The sequence below is a fragment of the Prionailurus bengalensis genome, chromosome B1, assembly GCF_016509475.1.
Source record: "Prionailurus bengalensis isolate Pbe53 chromosome B1, Fcat_Pben_1.1_paternal_pri, whole genome shotgun sequence".
Taxonomy (NCBI): domain Eukaryota; kingdom Metazoa; phylum Chordata; class Mammalia; order Carnivora; family Felidae; genus Prionailurus; species Prionailurus bengalensis.
Genome location: NC_057344.1, coordinates 3,397,423 through 3,419,503, shown reverse-complemented (window position 1 = coordinate 3,419,503; position 22,081 = coordinate 3,397,423). Strand labels below are relative to the sequence as shown.

At 44.7% G+C, this 22,081-nt stretch overlaps 1 protein-coding gene across 2 annotated transcripts in view; it reads left to right on the top strand.

The window, feature by feature from the left end:
- The window catches only part of CSMD1 (CUB and Sushi multiple domains 1), a 2,022,422-nt gene that overhangs the window by 1,258,127 nt on the left and 742,214 nt on the right, over nt 1–22,081 (top strand). The window lies entirely within an intron of this gene.

Here is a 22,081-nt window from a genome sequence, read left to right as displayed (position 1 = left end):
TTAGCGAATTATTAGATGACTTTGCTATTTGTGAGTTATTACCGATACAATTCAGTATTGCCACGAAAACTGGTTTGTAATGGAATGGTTTCCGATATTGGCGTCAGGAGGTAATTTTGAAACATTAAAGTTGTGAAAGCCACTGTTACGAGTGAGTCAGCAGTGTGTATAACGTGGATTAAAAGGGGATAATTAAGGACCAGGCAGCCTCTTGACTGTTTGCAGTGCTTCCAAAATCTGATTCTGACGAACAACTCATTTGTGGAACACCAACGGGTCGCTTAGCATCATCTGTGCTGTTTCTGAGCAAGAAAGGACTAGACAATACTGATATGATTAGTCCTGGTATACTTACGTAGGGAGATAAAAGATGCCATTCACTTTGAACTTTTGATGTTCGCTTTGTGCCTGTAATTTTTGTATCCAGATGGCACAGTTTTATATCAGACCGACCCTAATTATTTAATACTGAGTGGTAAGCCAAGAGGATTTAAAATGATACAAAGAAGATTTGTTGCAAAAGTAAAGGGAGGGTGTGAATGTCAGGGGCATGCTTATTTGGGGGAAAAAAAAGTTTAGAAGTTCACATTGTTTCGGTACCCAATAAATTAAAACATTTCAATTTGCAGGTATTTAAAGAACTGGAAAATACAAACTTAAAATATCCAAGACTATCTTAAGCAACTATTTTCTTGTTCTCTGTTAAATATATCTTGACATATGACTATTAAACATTTCTGAACATTAATCTTTTTTCTGGGATGAGCATGAAGACTCAGCTCAGGATATATTTCAAATAACTTCAGTATAATTCTGTGTTCTGCATATATATATGTATTAGATAATCTTATTATGCCTGTTTTTCCGTATTTCGAGTCATTGTCATGACATATGTGCGACTAAAATATTAACCCTGTCATCATCTACATTTTATTAAAATACCAACTCACACACCGACATAATTGCTTTTGGATATTGGAGCATAATTCATGGCTAATTTGCATGGATCATTTACTAGGGTAATTTTACATCAAGCATGGATGAAATCAGTGAATGCTATAAAAAGATTATTTTAACACATATAGAATCCTTTTAAAAATGACAATTTAAACAATCTCTCCCTATGCTCCTAATTGGCACTCATCCATTACAGGTTTTCTGAAGCCCCTTCTCTATCGTGGATCATTGCAACTTATAGCTCCAGTGCTATTTTTAAATAAAGAACGCACGTAAAAATCAATAGAAAATCTGAAGCCTAGTTCCTTAAAGGCTCAAGCAGATAGATATTGCTCTTGCTTTTTGTTATAGGTTAGGAAGGATATCATTGGCTCTGTTTCATGTTCCCTCAAATATTTCACACACACACACACACACACACACACATACACACACACAAGTGATGAAAATATTTCTCTGAAGGCTAGATTTAGAAAGTCATCTACCATGTATTACATTTGGAGGGGAATAGAAATGGTAATTTGTCATAAAAATGTTGATCATGCAAACATTCTGGTGTCTCTACGCTTATAGGAGCCCAGGAAAAAAGTGCTGGGAATCAAAAGGATACAAGTCAGGCCTAATTGTCCTCCCAGAATCAGCATTTTCAAAGAAAATCCTCCTGATCAAGGAACTCCTGCCCTACTTTGCTTACAAATGCCTACAAGCAATACTTTTTCTCGACCATGCATTCAATGAGAAACCATAAACATGTACAGCAGTCAGGAGAAATGTGTTTTGAGCACGACACAAGACTCCACGGGGCCTAGTCCCGAACCATTATATTCAACCCAATTTTCAAAGACCCTGAGATGAGGAGGGGACAGCTGGGGAGCCAAGGCATGAATAGGTCTGGAGCTACGGGAAGCAACAACCTGGATGTAACCCAGAGACAGAGGGAGGCGGAAAGATGAGACGCGGGATGGGGGCTGGACAGTGTAGCCGTGCCTTTTCTCCTCCATCTGTAGCCTCAAGGGTTGAACTCCAGGAGCCTGCGTACCTGGCTTTCATCTCAAGGAATGTAGTAATGGGGGGACCAGAAGGTGTGGAAGACGGGGTGCAGGCAAGGTGAGGGACCTGTAACGGAGCCGGCCTGGGAAGATACCATTATGGGTTGCGTTCATTTATTTGCGTCCGTCCCTACCTTATTACAAAGTGACTTCAGGCAGCTGGCGTTTGCATATGCTACCCTAATTAGAGAAGAGGTAATAGGAGAAAGACACCCTTTCAAATGTATTTTGGCCTGAAAGTCAAAATAGGACACGATAGCAAATGTCAGCAGAAGCAATAGAGTAAGATTCATCAACTTCTACAGAGCAGATGGCCACCTCCCCCTTCCCGCGCCTTCTGCCCCTATTTCTAACTGCTCCTGGTGTCATTTCTTACCGGTCCCAGACGGAGTCTCAGAGTCCTTCCCAAGCTAGTGTATTAATTAGGTCAGTGGTTCCCCTTTGGTTTCCCCTGGAGTCAGCTGGAGGCCACATCCATCACATGGCCAGAGTTCTGATGCCACAGGTCTAGGGTGGGGCCGGGGAATTCGCATTTTAAAGAAGTGCCCAGGTGAAATTGATGTTACTGGTTGGGGTGCAGGTGGCGAGGAATATCAATCTGAGAACAAGTCCTCAAGACGATTCTTCCCCATTGACTGCAGCGAGCACAGGAGACAAAGCCTTCCTGCACAGACGATCTTTTGGCTCTCAGAGCATCTCCAGTCCATCTTCACTGAGAACAGCAAGACACCAGAAGGAAGGCTCCCCTTGCTTAAAGACTGGGTAGGGATTGGCAAGATCTCCCGGGCTTGGAGAGCTATGGAAGAGGGGCCTCGACCGCGTCCTGCATGTAACACCAGTCCACCCAGAGGCACTACTGGCTGAATTATTGCATGAGCAAGATTATTCATTCATTCAACAAATACTTCCTAAGCATCTATTATTCCCTAAGCAAAAATCAAACAAACTGAACTCCTGCCTTCAAGGAGCTCGTATTCTATAAAGGGAGATGAATTTCAAAAATGAAATAACAAGTAGTATATACACACACGGGTACTTATGTGTATATGTGTGTGTGTGTGTGTGTGTATACACTTGTATATATGTGTGTAGCTATATCTAGATCTAGATACAGAATCTAATCTATATAGCTTTATCTTTACCTATCCATCTGTCACCCATCTATCTAAAATCAGGTAGCAATGGGATTCCTGGGAGGAAAATGAGGAAGAGAATGATTTGGAGCATGGAAGGACATCAGTAATACAATGTTAATGAGATTAACCATAGTCCTAAAGGAGAAAGAACGGCAACCTTGAGAATATCTGGAATTCTGGGCAGAAGGCATTGCAGGTTCAAAGGTCCTGGTGTATTCACAGGATAGCAAGAAGCCAGCGCGGCCAGAGCTAACTAAGTGTGTGGATCAAAAGTGGCCAGGGATGCATTTAGAGAAGAATAAAAGGTTGTAGGTCCTCGCAGGACATTTTTAGATTTTAGCTTTACTCTAAATGAGCTGGGTAACCATTGGAGAGTTTTGTTCAAAGATGAGTTGTGATCTAATTTATGCTTTAAATGATTCCTCTGGATGCTGTGTTGAGAATGAGATGTAGGGGCAAGGACAGAAGTGAGGAGGCTGCAAACGTCATGGTGGGGGACACCATGGATCCATCCAGCTGAGAACAGGGTACCCATGAGGTGCTGAGAATGGTCAGATATGCATCTCTTTTGAAGGCAGGATCCACTGGATATGCTGATAAATAGAGTGCATGTGAGAGGAAGAGGGGAGCAGGGGAGAGGGGCAGATTTACAATGATGAAACCCACCAGGCAGGTGGATAAGCACACTCTGAGATGGCGACTGGACACTACGTGGAGCAGACACGGAGGACACTGGGTGATGGGCTGCAGGTCTGGCAAAGAGGTCCAGGCTGACGATGCATACTGGCATCGCCAGCATATAGATGGCATTTGAAGCCATGAGACTGGGTGAACTCTCTGAGAGGGTGAATGTAGAACAGGAGAGAGGTCCAAGGATGGAGCCCAGGTTGTTAATAACCCCACTATGGGCAAAATGCAGCCAACCACGCAATGACACGAATGCTCAGTAATGTTTTGTGGACTTTTATCTCAGTAGGGGGACAAAACTAATCCACAACCCAGGTCACAGGGTAATTGAACCATATGCTTACATAAATCATTGAAGAAATAGAATCCATTTCAATGGCGTTGTGTTGGTCCCTTCACCAACCCCTCATGGCTTGTACTGAACTACACATTGACATCAGCACATGGGTCTACATCAGGAAACAGTTTAAGATGACCTCTTCCAAAAGGTTTCCTTGTGTTTCTTGTTAGGACCCCACTGGTGATATCATTCAGGACCTCAACCAGTGTCTTTTTCATGATGATCATGAATTTAACACTTCTTTTCTTCCTGTCTCCCAAATATGGTTGGTTTTCAGTTGATGTGCACTTTGAAGTCAATCCTATTTCCCTTTTTGCTCTGTCTGCTGAAAGATCCAGAACCAAATGTGTGGGAGGAACCCTTTAGTGCATAGCCTCTCTCCTGGATCCATCTTATCTTTTCTCATTTTCTCTTTCCTTTAATTTTTCCAATGCATAATATGAACTTTTTTGTTTTTAACTCATTTTGTGATGTTTCAGGCGCGCCTCCCAAATCCCATTTTGACTTAAGTTTTATGTGAATAAATGAACACTGCTTTACAATTTGACCCTGAATCTGCCACATGGTGCTGATCAGAATATGACGTAAAAATCCTTCCACCAAAATTTGAATCTAATTAGCAGAAATCAAGATGTTGTTCTTTTTAATCTTAGTGCTGGTCAAAGGGATCTGTTCAACAATCTCCAGCTACGTGTTCCGTAGTTCAAAAAGGACAGTGAGAGTTTGAAACCCATTCGCAACTGAAGATTAACCAGGCAAATGCAGAAAGCGCTGGCATTCCGAAAGCTAATGAGGGAAATGAAAGATGAATACCGATGCAAGTAAACAACGGTCATGTATTTATGCAGTCAACCTCCCCTATGTCCTGTGGGCAGTGTGGTGCAGCCCCAAGCAGGGCCCCACGGAGGGACAGCAAATGCAACCAGCAGACAGAGCATGCTCCCTGCTACATCACGTTGGCGTCCTGGGGAGAGGACAGATGTCCGAATATCTAGCCGTGCTATGAAATCTAAGGCGCTATGCACTCCACTAAAACTCAGATGCCGTGGGAATGCGTAGAAATTCCTTTCTGACTGAGGGAATCTGCAAGAATTTATAGAGAAGGTGGCCTTGGAGCCAAATCTCAACGGATAAAATAAGGTTGAAGAGTGAGGTGAGGTCAGGTGGTTAAAAAAGAGAACAAGAAAGGTTTTAGAGGACATTCTAAGGAGGGTACATTTATCCTCAGGGTCTAACAGGAGACGGACAGGGAACATTTTTCGAGAAGTGGCAGGACTCAAGCTGTACTTTAGGAATCTAGCCAAGAGCGCTAGCGTGAAAGATGGTGGAGGGAGAAACCCAAGAGTGTGGGACGAGTGAGGAGAAAACAGATGTGGTTTTGATTCGGACTCTTCTTAGCTTTGCGGCAAATTGCTTAACCTCACAGATCCCCAGGATTTTTTTTTATTATGAATAACATTAAAATAATAATCGGTACATGGGGCAAATTCCATGATTGAGTTGTGACAAAACCTAAAAGAGGGCTGACACTTGAAAAATATTTATTCTGGGTTAACTACTATTTCCATCATCACCGTCATCATCACCTCTAGGGGGTCGATCAGTTAGGATGCTACCGCTGTCAACCAGCGAAGAAACCGGAAGTCAACATGTAATAGCGCTGCAACAATACTGACGTCGCACCTATTGGAGTTTCGCTAGCACTATGTAAGGCAAGGCGACACCTGAGGAAGCTGCACACTCTGGGGACACAGGGCCAAACGGGTGAGGGACATGGCACGGAGGGAGGGTGACGAGCGGCTGCAGCAGCTTCCGACACACACGCGTGTTGGAGACCATGCACCGCGACGAGTGGCCGTCACGGGGCCTTACGGACCGTTCAGTATGTGTCGAATGGATCTGCCTTTTAGATTTGTCCCCTTCCGAGGATACAAGGAGCAAAGGGAAGCTTTGTTCCCGGTTCCGGACGCTCACACACGTTGTCCTGGTATGGACTGGGAAGATGAAGAGGTAAAGAAGGAGTCAGATGCCAGGACCAGACACTTCGTGTGGGGCCCGCTGAACGAGGGCACAGGTTCTGGGCAGCCGGGAATTGGATAAATGTTGTAATTACTGGATGCCAGCAGACATCACACGGCGTGTTGAGTTGCCTCCTGGCTATTTTTGCCCTCTTCATATCTGGGTCGGATCAGGGTTGCGGTTGCTCTGAAAGTGGGCAAAGAAGGACAGGGAGAGGATCCAGAGAATCAACCGAACCCATGCCTTTGCTCAGAGTCAAGGGATCCCAGAGAATTTCCGAAAACGGGAGAAGTGACTGATACTACTGTCATTTCAATCACTCACTCTAGGCCACTGAGGCCAGCATCCAGGGTCTCTTTACTTTGGGTCACCAGGGGCCGCCCCACGCACCCCCACCCCCGCCGAGCCCTCGGGGGAGATTTTAGGGCTGGCCTGTTCGGAGTCCCTGCCCTCCAGCTCTCTGGGGCTTCGGGGGGGTGGGGGGCGCTGTGATTCTGCCCTGGCCGTGCGAATCCAGCACCCCTAGGAGCAGACGTGTGAGAACTCAGACGTGCTGGGTGTTGGGAGGCTGGTGTCTGGGAGCGGCCCTGCCTCCTCCCCCAGCAGCCTAGGAAAAGGACTTTACCTGTGCCCTGCAGAGCACTGTGGATGGGCACTCCCCTTCAAGGGCGTGGTGCTAGAGCAGGGTCTGAAGCAACGCCACCTGAATTTCAGGGAGCCCTTTGTCCCCAAGCGACAGGGAACAAGCACGTGGCCGGCCGCTGGCCTCCAGCAGCACCTGGGAGTGGCCGTGACCTCACACACAGGACTGGCCAAATGCAAGTGATTTGCAAACCAGGAAGAACCTGGCCCTGACGCAGTTAGGCATGTTTTCTCCCCCAAAATGTACCAAGTGATAATTAGCACGTGTTAATTTTTCTTCTTTTTAACAATTTGGATAGAACCTTCCAAGACCCTAAGAACACAATATCCTAGTGGCCGAGTGTCTCCGTGGACACAAAATGCTTGCACGCTCAGCCCACGTTAACAACCCCAGGTGAAAGTTTTGTTTACCTCCCGGCAAAAGAGGAAATTCACCTGCCATCTGAAAGCAATTAATTTAGCCCCAGAGAAATAGGCTTGAGACTAAAACATCGAGTGGCACCACAATTTGTTTTTGTTCTTTTCTTTTCTTAGATTAGCTGCTGAATATGCCATGGTTAAGAGAATGCAAAGAAACATTTAATCACGTACAGATTTTGTGGCAGATGGGGAAGGGGAGTTATCACAGTCACAGGGACGGTAGGTGACAATTTTGGAAGGATGGTCAGTAATGACAAGAGAAAAAAGAACATGCAAAACACTTTTCCTGTCAGGCCCTTTGATGGCTGTTATGGGTGTGGAGAGCCTCTTAATGATTCCTAGCATTTCCTTTTTATCAAGAAAAAGAAGCAATACATAGATGCAGCTTTTAGGGAATCCTATCAGAGGGGTTTCACACTCAAAGCATACGCCATGGCTTCCGGTAGCTTTTCATCTCAAGGTAGAGACGGATGTGGTAACAACTCTACCGTGAGAAGAACAAGGTAATACCAAAGGAGAAAAACAAGCCATATGTGCTCAGAGTTCACAGAGAAGGTGGCAAAATCAAAGAACGGAAGATCACACTAGAAAGTTCATAGAGTCCCTTTGAAAGGGTTCTTCCCAAAGTTTATCTTTTTTTAGAGGGCAATTTTACAATATCTATATGTTTATTAAAAAAATAGTCTTGAGGAAGTGAATCCTTTCTGACCCATCAATGCTACTTCTAGGAGTTGATCCTAAGGAAATAAATGCAGTGATTCAAAAAGCACTCATCATGATGTGGTTTAGTATAAAATTCATCAAGCTAGCAGAAATCATATCGAGTAACTTCACTGGGACATCGGTTACATGAGTGATGGGATATTCATTCAATGGGATAGTACATAAAATCCACAAACTATATGTATTAAACTTTTTTTTGAGAGAGAGGGATAAAGAGAGACAGGGGGAGAGAGAGAGAGAGAGAGAGAGAGAGAGAGAGAGAGAGAGAGAGCGCGCACACACAAGCTGGGGAGGGGCAGAGATGGGAGGAAAGAGAAAATCCCAACCAGGTTTGACGTCACAAACCGTGAGATCATGATGGAGCTGAAATCAAGAGTCAGATGCTCAACTGACTGAGCCACTCAGATGCCCCCCGTCTTTTTAAACATTATTGCTTTTCACAGATGATATATATTAATAAGGTGATAATGCTCACTGAAAGAGAAAAAGTAGGTCTTTAAGTGGTATGTAAATAGCACCACCTTTTCACATCTACCTACGCATATCGTATAGGAAAACATTTAGAATATTAGATTCATTTTTGTGACTAATTTAAATTTTATTATTACTACTATTATTATTCTTTTTGCTTATCTACAATTTACTCCTTGACCGTGGAAGGAAAAAAATAGTTCAGGATGTCACTATGAGCTAAGCCTCTCTGGAATATTCTTTTGCATCAGTGAGTGCTTTTGAATATAATATTTAATGGGTATTTTTAGCCGATTTGGTACAACTTTCTTTTAACGATATTCCAGTTCTTCTCAAGATGATTATGACTACAGACCAGTATTTGACTACGGTTTATCTTGTTACTGACTTACAGGGAAGAATCACAGTGAAGATTCAAATTAATTAGAATAATTGCTTTCAAGTGTGAGAGTCTCACTAGTATCTCTGTGGATATTAAAAGTACACAGAAAAATGGCAAGAGTAAAACTTTAAGTTTTCATTGCTTTTCAGTCAGTTTAGTTAGTATTAAAGAAAAGTTGTATGGTTAATTATTGCTTCAACTCTGCTTATCCATATTGACTTAAAAAAAAAAGACAAAAAACACCACCATTCCTAGAGTAAAAGCGATAGCTCCTCAGGCATGGTGTGAGCGGGCCGGCGAGGAAGACAGCTGGCCTTTTGCACACTGGTTACCCTCCTTCAACACAGAACAGATGCTTGAAAAGCTGTAAGTACGAAGCAGGCTCTCCTTGGATAAGGTGATATGCATACATAATACACATATATACATACACATAAGACGTACATATATACACGTACATATGCATACACAATGCAATATATATAATATACATATACAATGTACATGCACTATAAATATAAACCTATATACAATGCGATATTCCTCAGCCATAAAATGAAGGAAATCCTGCATTTGCAACAATATGAAATTCTCTTGTGAAACTCCTTCTGCCGAAAGCCTGAACACAGATTCTCAAACCTGAGGATGCTTTAAGAGTTAAACTACTTATGTGAGATATTGAATCCTACCTACCAGCTAATGGGGATGATCGATGAGACCAATAACCCTTGCCTGACACGAAGGCAGAGCGTCGTCTACCCCCAGACTGGGGAGGCTGGCTTGAAGTTCTCTGGCAGCCAGCCCTCCAAGTTCACCCAGACTCACCTGTGGCTGACCGGACCTGAGCTCCTGCACATTTTCAAGAAGCAGCAGACATTTGGCTCAGTGAACAAGGGATTGTAGGTTGGGATGTGATTTACCTTTGACCAGCCCCCACGATCCCACAGACCTACACGGATGTGCATTTTCCAAATCTAAAAGGCACTAAACTCAATATTCAACAATAATAAGGCAGATATACCTATCGTGTACTGTATGCTGAGTCCAAAAACCAAACTCCAGGCCTAGGGGCTTACTTCCTCTTCTGTAAAATGGGAGGAATGATACCGATTCCAAGTCAAACAAACAAATCCTAGTTGGGTGAAGGGTCTCTGTGCATCTCCTGCAAGACCGTGAAATGCATGAAACTGGGAGCATTGTCCTGAGCACAATAAACCAGAAGCAGGAAGAAAAATACCGATGATCTCACTCACATGCAGAATCAAGAAAAGCCAACTTCTGAAACAGAACTAGAATGGTGGTCATTGGGGTTTGGGCGTGGGGGAAATGGGGAAGAGGTTAGTCAAAGGGTATACACTTCCAATTAGAAAATGAATAATTTCTGAAGACTGATGTACATCACGGTGACTGTAGTTAATAACAGTGTATCTATACTTGATAAGAGAGTAGGTCTGAAACGTTCTCACCACAAAGAAAGGCAACTATCTGAGGCGATGGGTGCATTAATTCCCTTGATTGTGGTGATCGTTTTACATTGTATGAAATCATCATGTTGTACCCCCGAGTACATATCATTTTATTTATCAATTATGCTTTGATAAAGATGGAAAAAATAAAGTATAAATAAAACAAATAATTTTTTTTAAAATTTTTTCCAACGTTTATTTATTTTTGGGACAGAGAGAGACAGAGCATGAACGGGGGAGGGGCAGAGAGAGAGGGAGACACAGAATCGGAAACAGGCTCCAGACTCTGAGCCATCAGCCCAGAGCCCGACACGGGGCTCGAACTCACGGACTGCGAGATTGTGACCTGGCTGAAGTCAGACGCCTAACTGACTGCGCCACCCAGGCGCCCCTAAAACAAATAATTTTTTAAAATAAGTACATTGAAAGACATGTATTCACATGATTAACCATCAACAACATGCTAAGCAGGTTCTGTGAGAGTATTTAAATATCTCTAGGATTTGCATTTCCTAAGGCCCATGTGATTTTGTGTTAGATTAATATTCAAGAGAATACTTTATTAAATGAAATTATTGGCAGATCTTAGGATAGGCCCTGCCATTTCTAAGACCGTTCCAGAAATGTGTGACATACAGACTTGGTTAAGATACGAGCAAGGAAGTTATGTATATCTTTGCCAGCATAGCTTGGAGGGGGCAAAAACACACGTACAAATTCCAATCACTGTACAACTAATGTCTGTCTCTAGCACACTTCACATTGAATGGGAAGTTCTCTTGAACTTCAAATCGGGTTTCCACGTGCTTGGAGCCATGTAGGCTTTCATGTCCATTCTTCACATGGTTTCCTGTTATTTTTCCTTTATTTCCCAACCGGAAACCTTCAGGGAGAATGGGTTGGAGCTGTGCTTTCTAAATACAGAGTATATAATCAGTGAAAGACGTTTCCGAACACGGATTGATCTGCAAGGTGTTTCCTCTGAAAGTCTGGATGTCGTGAATTCCCCAATGCTGTTCCATAGGGGCTGTGACCGTGTGGTCAGATTAGTCCATGGGTGGGATGTTACAGCACATGTCTCTTCCGTCCTTCATGTTTACCTGGCCAAAGCCAAAGCGTGTGCCTTGCACAACATTTGGGATATAGAAGAGAATAGATAAATTGAAAAAATTAACGGAACAATATGCTGCTCATGAACGTGAAACGGAAAATTGTTTATATCCAAAAACTTCTTAGCTCGGCATGTAGATAGATGCCTGCGTGCCCACACATGTATCACATAACATGTAGATAATCCAGTTTTCACCACTCGGCATAGGTAGAACTTGCATACCTAAGAGTGTACGTGTATATCATGCATATATATATGTGGAGGTGGTCAGATGTAATCCCTTTTCCCTGAATCACGTTGCTGCTGGGAGAGAAGCTAGACAAAACTGACGCCTTCTGGGATGGAAAAGTAGGAAACAGCGCTGGGCACCCCCAGCCTGTCTAGCCCAGTGTGCGTGGGCTTATGCACAGCGGTGAGGCCTGGAGGTCCAGGTGACTTGAGCAAAGGCCTGGGGCCACCCAACGGGGGGGGGGGGCATGGCTGGCTTTCAATCCAGGTGAGGCTGATGCCACAGTTTTTGTCTGCAATGATGGCAGGATTAGAGATGTGCCCCTGATGGAGGGAGGAGGTGGGCCTCCGCAAGAGCGCTAGCCACTCCGCGGCCTCAATGCAGAGCCCTGCGCGTGGAGGGAGCTCACCTCCTGTGACACGAGGGTAGTGGCCACAGACCGCAGCAGCCGGGAAGGCAGCAGCCGCAGACCCACACCCGGGGGTTGCGCGTACTTGTGTGAGGTGTAACCAGGTCTGCAGGAGCTGGGCGGCGACACAGGGGTGCCACTCGGTGAGACGCCACAGGCTCTGATGATCTCAGGTGTCACAGCCCTACGCCTCGGGTGCCCTGTGATAGCAGTGGGGGCGGCTGAGCTCCTGCCGTGGGCCGCAGCACAGCAAGGTGGCCGTATCGTACCAGCTGGTTGCATAAGGTGTTGCTAAAAAAATAAGTAAGTTTGCTAAAAAAATAAATAAGCCCATTTCAGGTTCTTGAAATGGTCTAGGATAAGACTAATCTTACCCCAAGATTAAGGAGAAAGTATTTCTTACAATGTCTTAGAACGCATGTATGCTAAAAATATCAAAGAGAAAATGATCAGTGATCCAGAAATCCAATGCTATCTTGCCTTAAAAAAAAAAATGTTGGTCTTCAGGTATTGACTGTGCATGCATTTATTATAGAGATCTGTGGATAATGTCTCTTTTAATGGCCAGAAAAAGATATCGATACTCATCCGTGTCTAGCACCAACTGTTAGCTGTTTTGAAAGTCCAAGTGATATAGGAGACAAAGAATGTTTTTCCTGTTGGCAAAATCCAGACACCTGTCTTCACAGATAGTTATAAAACGACCCACCAGGATATTGGACAGAGCAGAGGATTAGAGACACAGACTGGAAGATTCGTTTTCCAGGTCACTGACTTAGAGGCAGAAGAGCTTGCTCCCCGCCCAGGATCTGTAATACAGATATGACCTTGTGCCATGTATGTGTGGAACAGCTCCCCCCACACGGAAGGGCACGCACACAGCCCCGGATGCGGTGAGGCTGCCCTCCGGTGTAGGAAGGAAAAGACACCCACGGGCTGACTCTGCTTTCTGGGTTGGCCTCCTTCCCCTGTCTGGAGGGGGGCCCAGGGGCCGAGAACTTCCCACTGAGAAATGGTGTCAGAGCCCGCTGTCTCTTGACTGTCTTATCCTATTACTTGTCTGTCTGAGCCATTTCCCGGGCTTCATTCAGGGCAATTCCCTGACATGTAGTCCTTGAGCTTTAGAGGACAGGATTTGTCACATTCTCTCCCAAATGATCCTCTCTGCTTGACCTCCGGGTTAATTCCTGATGCCTGGCTTGCTGAAGTCCTGGACACCTTTCTGACCCTCTCTCAAATCCCTCTTGTCTGTCCTGGGCCTCTTTGCCCCACCTCTAATAGGTTTTATTGTCCTGCTCCCACTCCTTCCTTGACACAGACTGATGTTTTCGCTGTCTTAAGTGAGTCCGGCATTCCTGCTCTGGGTCCCGTGGATATTCTAGGAGAAACACAAAGAAGATGCCAGATCTGTCCCACTCAGTGTTCACACTCGACAGAGACTTCCCTGTGTGTGGAAAGACGGGAATGGCATTCTCATAAGGAGTTTAACTGTTCTGCAGTCTTACGGTGTGCCGCTGTTTGAGTAGCTCACATCGTGAGCAAAAATAAAAGCACAGAAACCATTCAGAGTGGGTATATTGAGACTCTCTGGTGTATGCACAGTGCTGCAAGCATGAGGGAAATTAATAAGGTGTTGGCCGTGCCCTCAGTGGGCTCCCAGTTCAGTTGGGGAAGCGGACATCTACATAACCACCCACAGTACCACACACTCCTATCATCTCCATAGAAATATGCGAGCAGGTGCTCAAGGGTTACGAAGGCACGGGTGGTTGATCCTCCCCGCGGAAGGGAAGGAGTTTAAGAGGGATAGTCTTCTGCAAAAGCTTTGAAATTTGAGGAGAATTTAAACAGGCAAAAGCCAGGTAAGAGACTCTGGCTGGGGGAGCGCAGGGGAAGCAGACCTGGAAGCTGGGCCACCTGGGACAAGCTAGGGAGTCACCCTCTGTCCCTACAGAGGACTTGGGAAAGAACAGACAGGAGATAAGGCGAGCAATGGTTGGAGTGTCTTCGGGAAGCGTCTTCAATTCCAAGCTAAGAAAGTTGATGTCTTTCTCGGGAGTGATTTGGAGCAATGAAAGCATTTTTAGGAGAGGCTCGTGCTGTGATTTAGCTTGGGAATCAGCACAAGCTGTTCTCGTCGCTGTCCCCAGTGCCCCCCTCCCTTATCCATTCAGCTGGCAAGTCACAACTCAGACATCACACCTCCAGGAGTGGCCTCCCCCCTCCCCAGAGGAGTGGAAACCCCCTATTGTGGACGCTTATGTGGGCTGCACTCCGCTGATGCCTGTTGGGACCACAGCTTGCTGGAATCTTATGTCTTCAGTGCTCGGCAGGGTGTCAGGCACACGCAGGTCATTTCTAATGTTGATTTGAATTACAGTTAGGGCAGTGATGTCGTAGTTACACAGAGGGACAGGAAGAGACCTCTCCAACAGCACGCATAGAGGTTTGGGTTGGCCAGGACACGGGCAGTGCCTGGTTAGAAGAGAGGAGTGTAGCAGACGTCACAGAGTTGCGTCGGAAATGCTCAGCGTCTGAGTAGATTTTGCATGCAGGTCTCAGGTGGAGAAGGCGTCTATGAGATGAGGGTATCTTGCACACTCTGATGCCTCCCTTGGATCCACTGCTGCCCTGCCTGATTTGGTGTCATCAGGATTACACATCTGAGAGCTTGCCACACTTACAGAAATCTGGGACATGGTGTGTCTATGGTCTAAGCGTCTGCCAAAGAGCTCACCAGCCACCAAAGGCAGAGCTGAGGGGGTGGGTACTGAGGACATTCCTGGAGCAGCAAGTGGTGGCTCTCTGGATTTCCTTAGGGATTATTACAGTGAGTGGAGAATAGATGTCCTGTCCATGAAGAAATGGAGCTCTGGGGGCATCCATTCAGATCGTATTCCCTGGAGCTGTGCATGTCTGTGTGCAGAGACCTAGGTCTGGGGCACATGGGAGCCATTGTTATTTTCCTGGCACAGGTTCTCCACTCCTTCTTCGCTTTCCTCCAGGGTCACAAAGGTGTACGAGATACCCAACACAGACATTGCCTGGGCACAAACGCAGCCCAGCCTGGTGTGACAGGAAGCGTTGTTTAGAGCAGCGCTCACTTTGTGAAAGGCAGCCGGGGCTGGGCCATGTTTAAAGTTACCGATTCCAGGGGCGCCTGGGTGGCGCAGTCGGTTAAGCGTCCGACTTCAGCCAGGTCACGATCTCGAGGTCCGGGAGTTCGAGCCCCGCGTCGGGCTCTGGGCTGATGGCTCAGAGCCTGGAGCCTGTTTCCGATTCTGTGTCTCCCTCTCTTTGCCCCTCCCCCGTTCATGCTCTGTCTCTCTCTGTCCCAAAAATAAATAAACGTTGAAAAAAAAAATTAAAAAAAAAAATAAAGTTACCGATTCCATTTATTAATCCCATCTGTAACGAGCTGCTCCTATATGCCCAGTGCCTGGCTAGGTTCCAGAGAGACAGTGGGGATAACACAACTTCCGCTCTGAAATGTCTCCATGAAGGCTCCAGGAGAAGACATAACCCGGGAGGAAGGATCTCAACTTCATGGTCAAGTCATGCTTCCCTGACAATGACACCCATAATCTGAAATCGACAGGGGGACCAGGAATTACTAGCAAGCAAAGAGGAGGTGCACCAGGGTGGGTGGGTGTCCTGGGTCCTGGTGGGAGAGTGATCTGTACAAAGAGTCTGAGCAAGGAAGGAGCACTGGGCTTTCCGCTGGGAACTGAACCAAGTCAACCGCATCCGTATCGGAGCATAGAAACCAAGGGGAGGGTGTGTACATGGGGTGAGCCTAGAAAGATGAGCCGGGAACTGAACGGGGGACGGAGAGCTCGAGAGGCTAGAAATCGTTTTTATTAAAGGCACAGAATGTACAAGACGAACACAAAGCAGGAACAAGGTGATGGCTACAGACATGAGAGGAGATGACGTCCGTGAGAGGGAGGAGAATAGCTATTGGCGTGCCATCCTGAGCGAATCTTCACAGGTACCTTGAGCAAAGAGTGAAGCTAGAGAGAAAAGCCGTCCGTGAGAGAGCAGACCTGCCTGAGGGCTAATCATGAGTGCCATGGCGCGTGGAAGAGATGTCTAACAGAAAGAGCAGATTGCGATGAAAGAAAGAACTTTCTAAAGGAGAGGTCTTCTCCTGTCATATGCTTTGAAGTAGGCTAGGGATGGTTTTTTGTTGTTTGGTTGTTTTCTTTTGTTATTGTAGCTGTGTCTCCCAGAGGGTAGATATGTGAGTGTGAAACTTTAGGAATACATTTCTAGAAATATCTGTATATAAATGTATCTATTGTATTTTATATGTATATCTATGTACATGCATATTTATTTGCGTGCACACACACAGACATACAAACACACACACACACACACACACACACTTCTGGATCTCTCCTTTTCATTTCTTTTCAATGAACTTCCAAGGTAAGAACTACCTTTAACATCCATCATTTCTTCCATCACAGTCCAAAATATGGCTTAGAAGAAGCAATATGAACTCAATGTATGTTCAGAAGACAGTGGCTTTGCCTGGTAACATGAATAACACTCACTGAGAAGACTGACACTTCAGGAACCCTTTGTTGGATCAGATTATAAAGCAGAGGGAAGTGAAACACCACCCTCTGAATCATGTCAGTTACATGTCCAGAAGAGCACAGGAAAATCTGACAACTTCTAGATGACTTTCTGTAGATGACAAGCAATCAGCTCTTGGGAGTAATAGGTTTATGAAATTCTTGAGTCTCCTCAGGGAGGCTGGGTAATTCACAGTCTCTGTTGATGGTATTAATGCTTTCTGGCTTCTTAGTCATCACAGTTAAAGAGGTTTAACTAGAGAGAAACTCCCAGCAATTTATATGATGATTTTCTAAAGACATAAGAAATCTGGCTTAATGTCAAACAAGTGCTCAAACAGAGCTCTTTCAAAACCTTTCACATTTCCGAATGCATTTCAGAAAATTATCTCAATAAATTGACTTCATGTTTTTCGAGTTACGTAAGTAAAATGAATGAGTCACCGACACAAGGCGGTTAATGGTTGAGAAGAAGAGGTACTCAAACCCCTCATTCTACACCTGAGAGTGTGGGACTGCGGGAGGTTAAGTGGGAAAGGAAGTTATGAACGTATTATAAATAGAACCCTGAAATTTATGGTAAAGCTATTTGGAGAAAGTGGAACAGACTGGCCGGTTCTATTTCGGCTCAAAGAAGGTCGTCTTAACTTTAAGTACCCCGCGGGTCCCACATCTATTTTTACTGTTGGCAGCAGCGAAACCTTGTTGAGTCTTTGAAAGAAATGAGTTTGCCAATGGATGAAATTGCCTAATTTGGCCATCTTGGGGGGAAGAGTGAGAACTACCAGTTCCTTTAGCCATGTCTAAAGGGATTGCTCAATATTCGCACTGTGAGGCTTTATGGGTTTCCTGACCTAGTTTGAGATGCTCCAGAAATGACGTGCCTCTCACATTCCCTCAGGAAGACCCTTTCCTGGCAGATCACCCTGACGTGTCCTTTATTTTTTAAGTCCAAATATACTTGAATCTCCTGATTTCACCAGGTAATTTTCCTTTGCTTTTATGCATATAGGATAAAAATTCAGAATATGTGAGACACTTTCTTTTTTTTTTTTTGAGACACTTTCAACTAATAGAAACGTGTCTTGATCCCTGCCATTATTTCATCCTTTCTCTGTGAAATGTTTCTGCTTTGTATCTTACGCTCACTATTCATGTCAAGTTCCTACTATTGTCCCATAATCTCTCACATCCCAAACTACTTACTTATTAGAAAACCAAATCCAGAAGAGTTCAAAGACATACAGGTAAGCACTGAGCAGGACTTTTCAGAGAAACAAGCCAACAATGATGGATGTTCAATCCCTGATAACTATACAAAGTGTTTAAAATGGGCCAGTTCCCCAAGATTATTAATAGGTTCAGAGTGACGACATGTTCTACCCTATTTCCTCTCATTCCGGACTGTTTTAGAATGAAACCTATGACACATGTATTAAAAGGTTTGTTTTCCATTACTGCCATAACAACTTCACACAACTATGAATGCTTAAACCGACATGGATGTATTATTTTATGGCCGTGCTGGTTATAAATCTTACACAGGCTATACTGGAATAAAACTAGGGTGTCAGCGGGGATGTTTCCCCCCTCCAGGCTCTAGGGAAGAAGGCATGTAAGGACCATCCACATTCCGTGGCTCGCGGCCCCTTTTTCCCTTTTCAGGGTCAACAGCCATGGCCATGACTCTCATGTGCATCCCCCTGACCTCCTTCCTGGGTTCCTTATTCTCCCTGACTCTCCTCCTCTGTCTCCCTCTTCCATTTGTAAGGATTTTTGATTACATCGGGCTACCCCATAATCCAGGATCATCTACCCTAGGTCTGTAACTTTATCACATCTTCAAAGCCCCCTTTTGCCATGTAAGGTGACATAGTCACAGGGCCTGGGGATTAAGCTGTGGACACCTTTGGGAGCCATTCTGATGCCACCAAGCTGTTCAGTTCAATTCTTTACATCTTGTCTGAATCATCCAAGTTCTTAGTAAATCTATTATAACAACCACTGGCTTGTGTATGAGTCAACTTCCTTTAAATTAGTTTGCAATGAAGGAACAATTGACTTTATAATGTAATCTTTCTGTTAAATGACAGCTTTAAGATTAGCCCAGGCCTGGGGCACCTCGGTGGCTCAGTCTGTTGAGCATCAGACTTCGGCTCAGGTCATGATCTCATGGCTTATGAGTTCGAACCCTGCATCAGGTTCTGTGCTGACAGCTTGGAGCCTGGAGCCTGCTTTGGATTCTGTGTCTCCCTCTCTCTCTGGGTAACCCACCTCCCGAAACCTGTGCTCTGTCTCTCTCTCAAAAGTAGATAAACATTAAAAAAAATTTAGCCCAGGCCTGTGGAAGAAGACAGAAAAAGTCACAGTTCCAAAGGATATGCCTTATATAGAACCTCCACCAACCTGACACCCCAAGAAAAGAGGATATGAATATTTGTTTATTTCCCATGGACAAATCAAGAAATCCAAGCACGTCGATCCACTCTGGAGTGTGATTCATTGGCACGGCTTGCCTCTCACCATAGAAAATGAATTATATAATTATTACAAAGTCTCACCCTTGATTCTATATAAAATGCATCTGTCCAGGAGTTACATATTTTTAGAAACTAGTTACACTACCTTCATATGTGTCACCTAATTATCTACCTGCTCAGTATTTTTACAAATTGCCTCATATTCGCCAAAGCAAGGGTCAGCAAACCATGGTCTATAGGCCAAACCTAGCCTATAAACTAAGAATGGTTTTTACATTGTTCAGTATTTGAAAAACCATCAAAAAAGAGTAACAATTGTCTTTCTCTGACTTATTATAGAGCATAATACTCTTTAGCTCCATCCACATCACTGCAAAAAGATTTCATTAGTTTTTATTACATATATGTGTAATATATATGCGACATCTTTTTTTTTCTTTATCTGTTGGTCAGTCAGAGGACTCTCGGGCTATTTCCATAGTTGGGCTGTTGTAGATAATGCTGCTATAAACATTCCAGTGATTTCATTCATATGTGGAATTTAAGGAAGAAAGAAAGAAACAAACAAACAAAAAACAAGCAAAAGGGGGGAAAAGAGAGGGAGACAAACAAACTCTAGAGAACAAACCGATGGTCACCAGTGGGGAGATGGGTGGGGAGATTAAGGACGCACTTGCTGTGCTGAGCACCAGGTGACACATGGAGGTATTGAATCAGTATATCGTACACCTGACACTCATATCACACTGTATGTTAATTAACTGGAGTTTAAATTAAAACTTGAAAAAAGAGAAAAAGTAACGTTTTGTTTAGTAGAAAAATTACATGACATGCAAACCTGCATAAGGGAAGTGTTCCTGGAACACAACCGTAATAACCATTTTATGGCTGATTTTTCACTACAGCAGCAGAGTCAATGGTTACAGCAGAAACCACATTACTAGGGCACCTGAGTGGCTCGGTCGGTTAAGCATCCGACTCCTGATTTCAGCTCAGGTCATGATCTCACGGTTTCCGGGTTCGAGCCCCATGTTGGTGCTCTGTGGAGCCTGCTTGGGATTCTTCCCCCCCTCTTTCTCTGCCCCTCTTTTTCTTGCACACTCTCTCTCAAAAAATAAAATAAATAGGGGTGCCTGGGTGGCGCAGTCGGTTAAGCGTCCGACTTCAGCCAGGTCACGATCTCGCGGTCCGTGAGTTCGAGCCCCGCGTCGGGCTCTGGGCTGATGGCTCGGAGCCTGGAGCCTGTTTCCGATTCTCCCTCTCTCTCTGCCCCTCCCCCGTTCATGCTCTGTCTCTCTCTGTCCCAAAAATAAATAAAAACGTTGAAAAAAAAATTAAAAAAAAATAAATAAATGTTAAAAAAAAAAAAAAAGAAACTGCATTCCTAGTAAACCCTAAACAATGTCTTCACTTTAGAGATGAAATTTGTTGATTGACACAAAACTATTATTTTTTGTGGGTCGGTATTTGAAAAATGTGGGAGGTGGAGAGCATATTTACTTACTCACATTACTAATGTTGATACACAACTAAAATGCAATTCCACCCTGCTCTTGAGATCTGAACCCCTGAAAAAGAACCTAATTGAGGGGGGGAAATACTGCTAAAGCCTCAACAAGTAAACATGGAATTCAGTTATAAAACTGTCAGCGAGTAGATGTAGGTGAGCAGGATATACTGGGTTTTTGAATCCAGAAGTCACCTGCCTTTTGGCCATTGTCAGTATCAGGCAAAGGGGTAACCTATTTCTAACAGAATCTAACACACGCTCACCAAGGTGGTGGGGGAGAAAGCCTTCCAACAAAGTAGCGGAGTAACACAGTGCTTCCTAGAAGCAGCTGTATCCGACCTCGGCAGTCAGAACTACATAAATCCAGGCAAATAGGCAGATCGGAGTGGTGTATTTCCTCTCACAGAAGATTATTTCAAACGGTGACATAAACACTGTTGCAATCGGTTACAGCCAAGGTTTGGCTTTTCTCTTTAAACGGATCCTGCACGTTTTTAAACCTGAGAGTTTAAATTGAACACCCTGACATCAGAGAGCTTGACTACGGATTTCATTTGATGCTGCTTTCCCTCCAGATAATGGAGTAAGGAGGGAAGCCAGCCCGTGCCTGGGGAATCCTGTGCACGGAAGACGGCTTGCAGCCCGGCCAAGCAGCCCTGCGGGCACAGGCCAGCCCACGAAGGGCAGCACAGATTCCAGCCACAAGTGGACTGCTTAAACCTTTGCTGATCACCGGCACTAATAAGCATCGTTTTGCAAATGTACTTGGCAACTGAGACGCAAAATAATCCTATGATGCATAACTCGGGGTGACATTTAAAACGCGCATCAGGGGCACTTACACATATCTCTTGATCATCTCTCTCAAGCCCTCGGTGGATGTGTTTTCAGGTCGTTTACACACTGGAAAGTAGAGGTTCAGAAAAGATAAGGCAACTGTACTACCTGAACTTGTACCAGGTGGGACCAGAGGTGGCTCCACCCAAGGATACTTCTGCCCTTGGCCAAAACCCAACGTACCCCTGTGTCTCGACAGGGAGGAGTTTTACCCCCTGAGAAGACCTGAGAAGACTTTCACTTCTTGGAGATGCCAGGTTTTCAGTAGCAGGAAGTAAATTACTCCTTTTTTTTTTTTTTTTTCTGACAACTAAACCACACAGTGTAAACTGGGAGGGGAGCTTCAACAGCTTAGCCAGAGATCGTGTCTGATTCTGAAAGATTTAAGTGTGTTTAAATACCGCTTGCCCCAAACATAACTTTACCTCATCTCAAATCTCTTCAACAGTGCTTGTCCCCAACCCCCTAAACACTGCTCTTCCTCCCGTGGGTGGGGAAGGGCCACTGTTTGGAACTCTGTGCACAGGAGACTAGAAATGCGGGATTCTATCAACATGATGAACAGTGTATCTGAGGGCAGGTCAGAATCACAAAGTGTTGAAAGGGTGAAAGGCAGAATGTTACCGT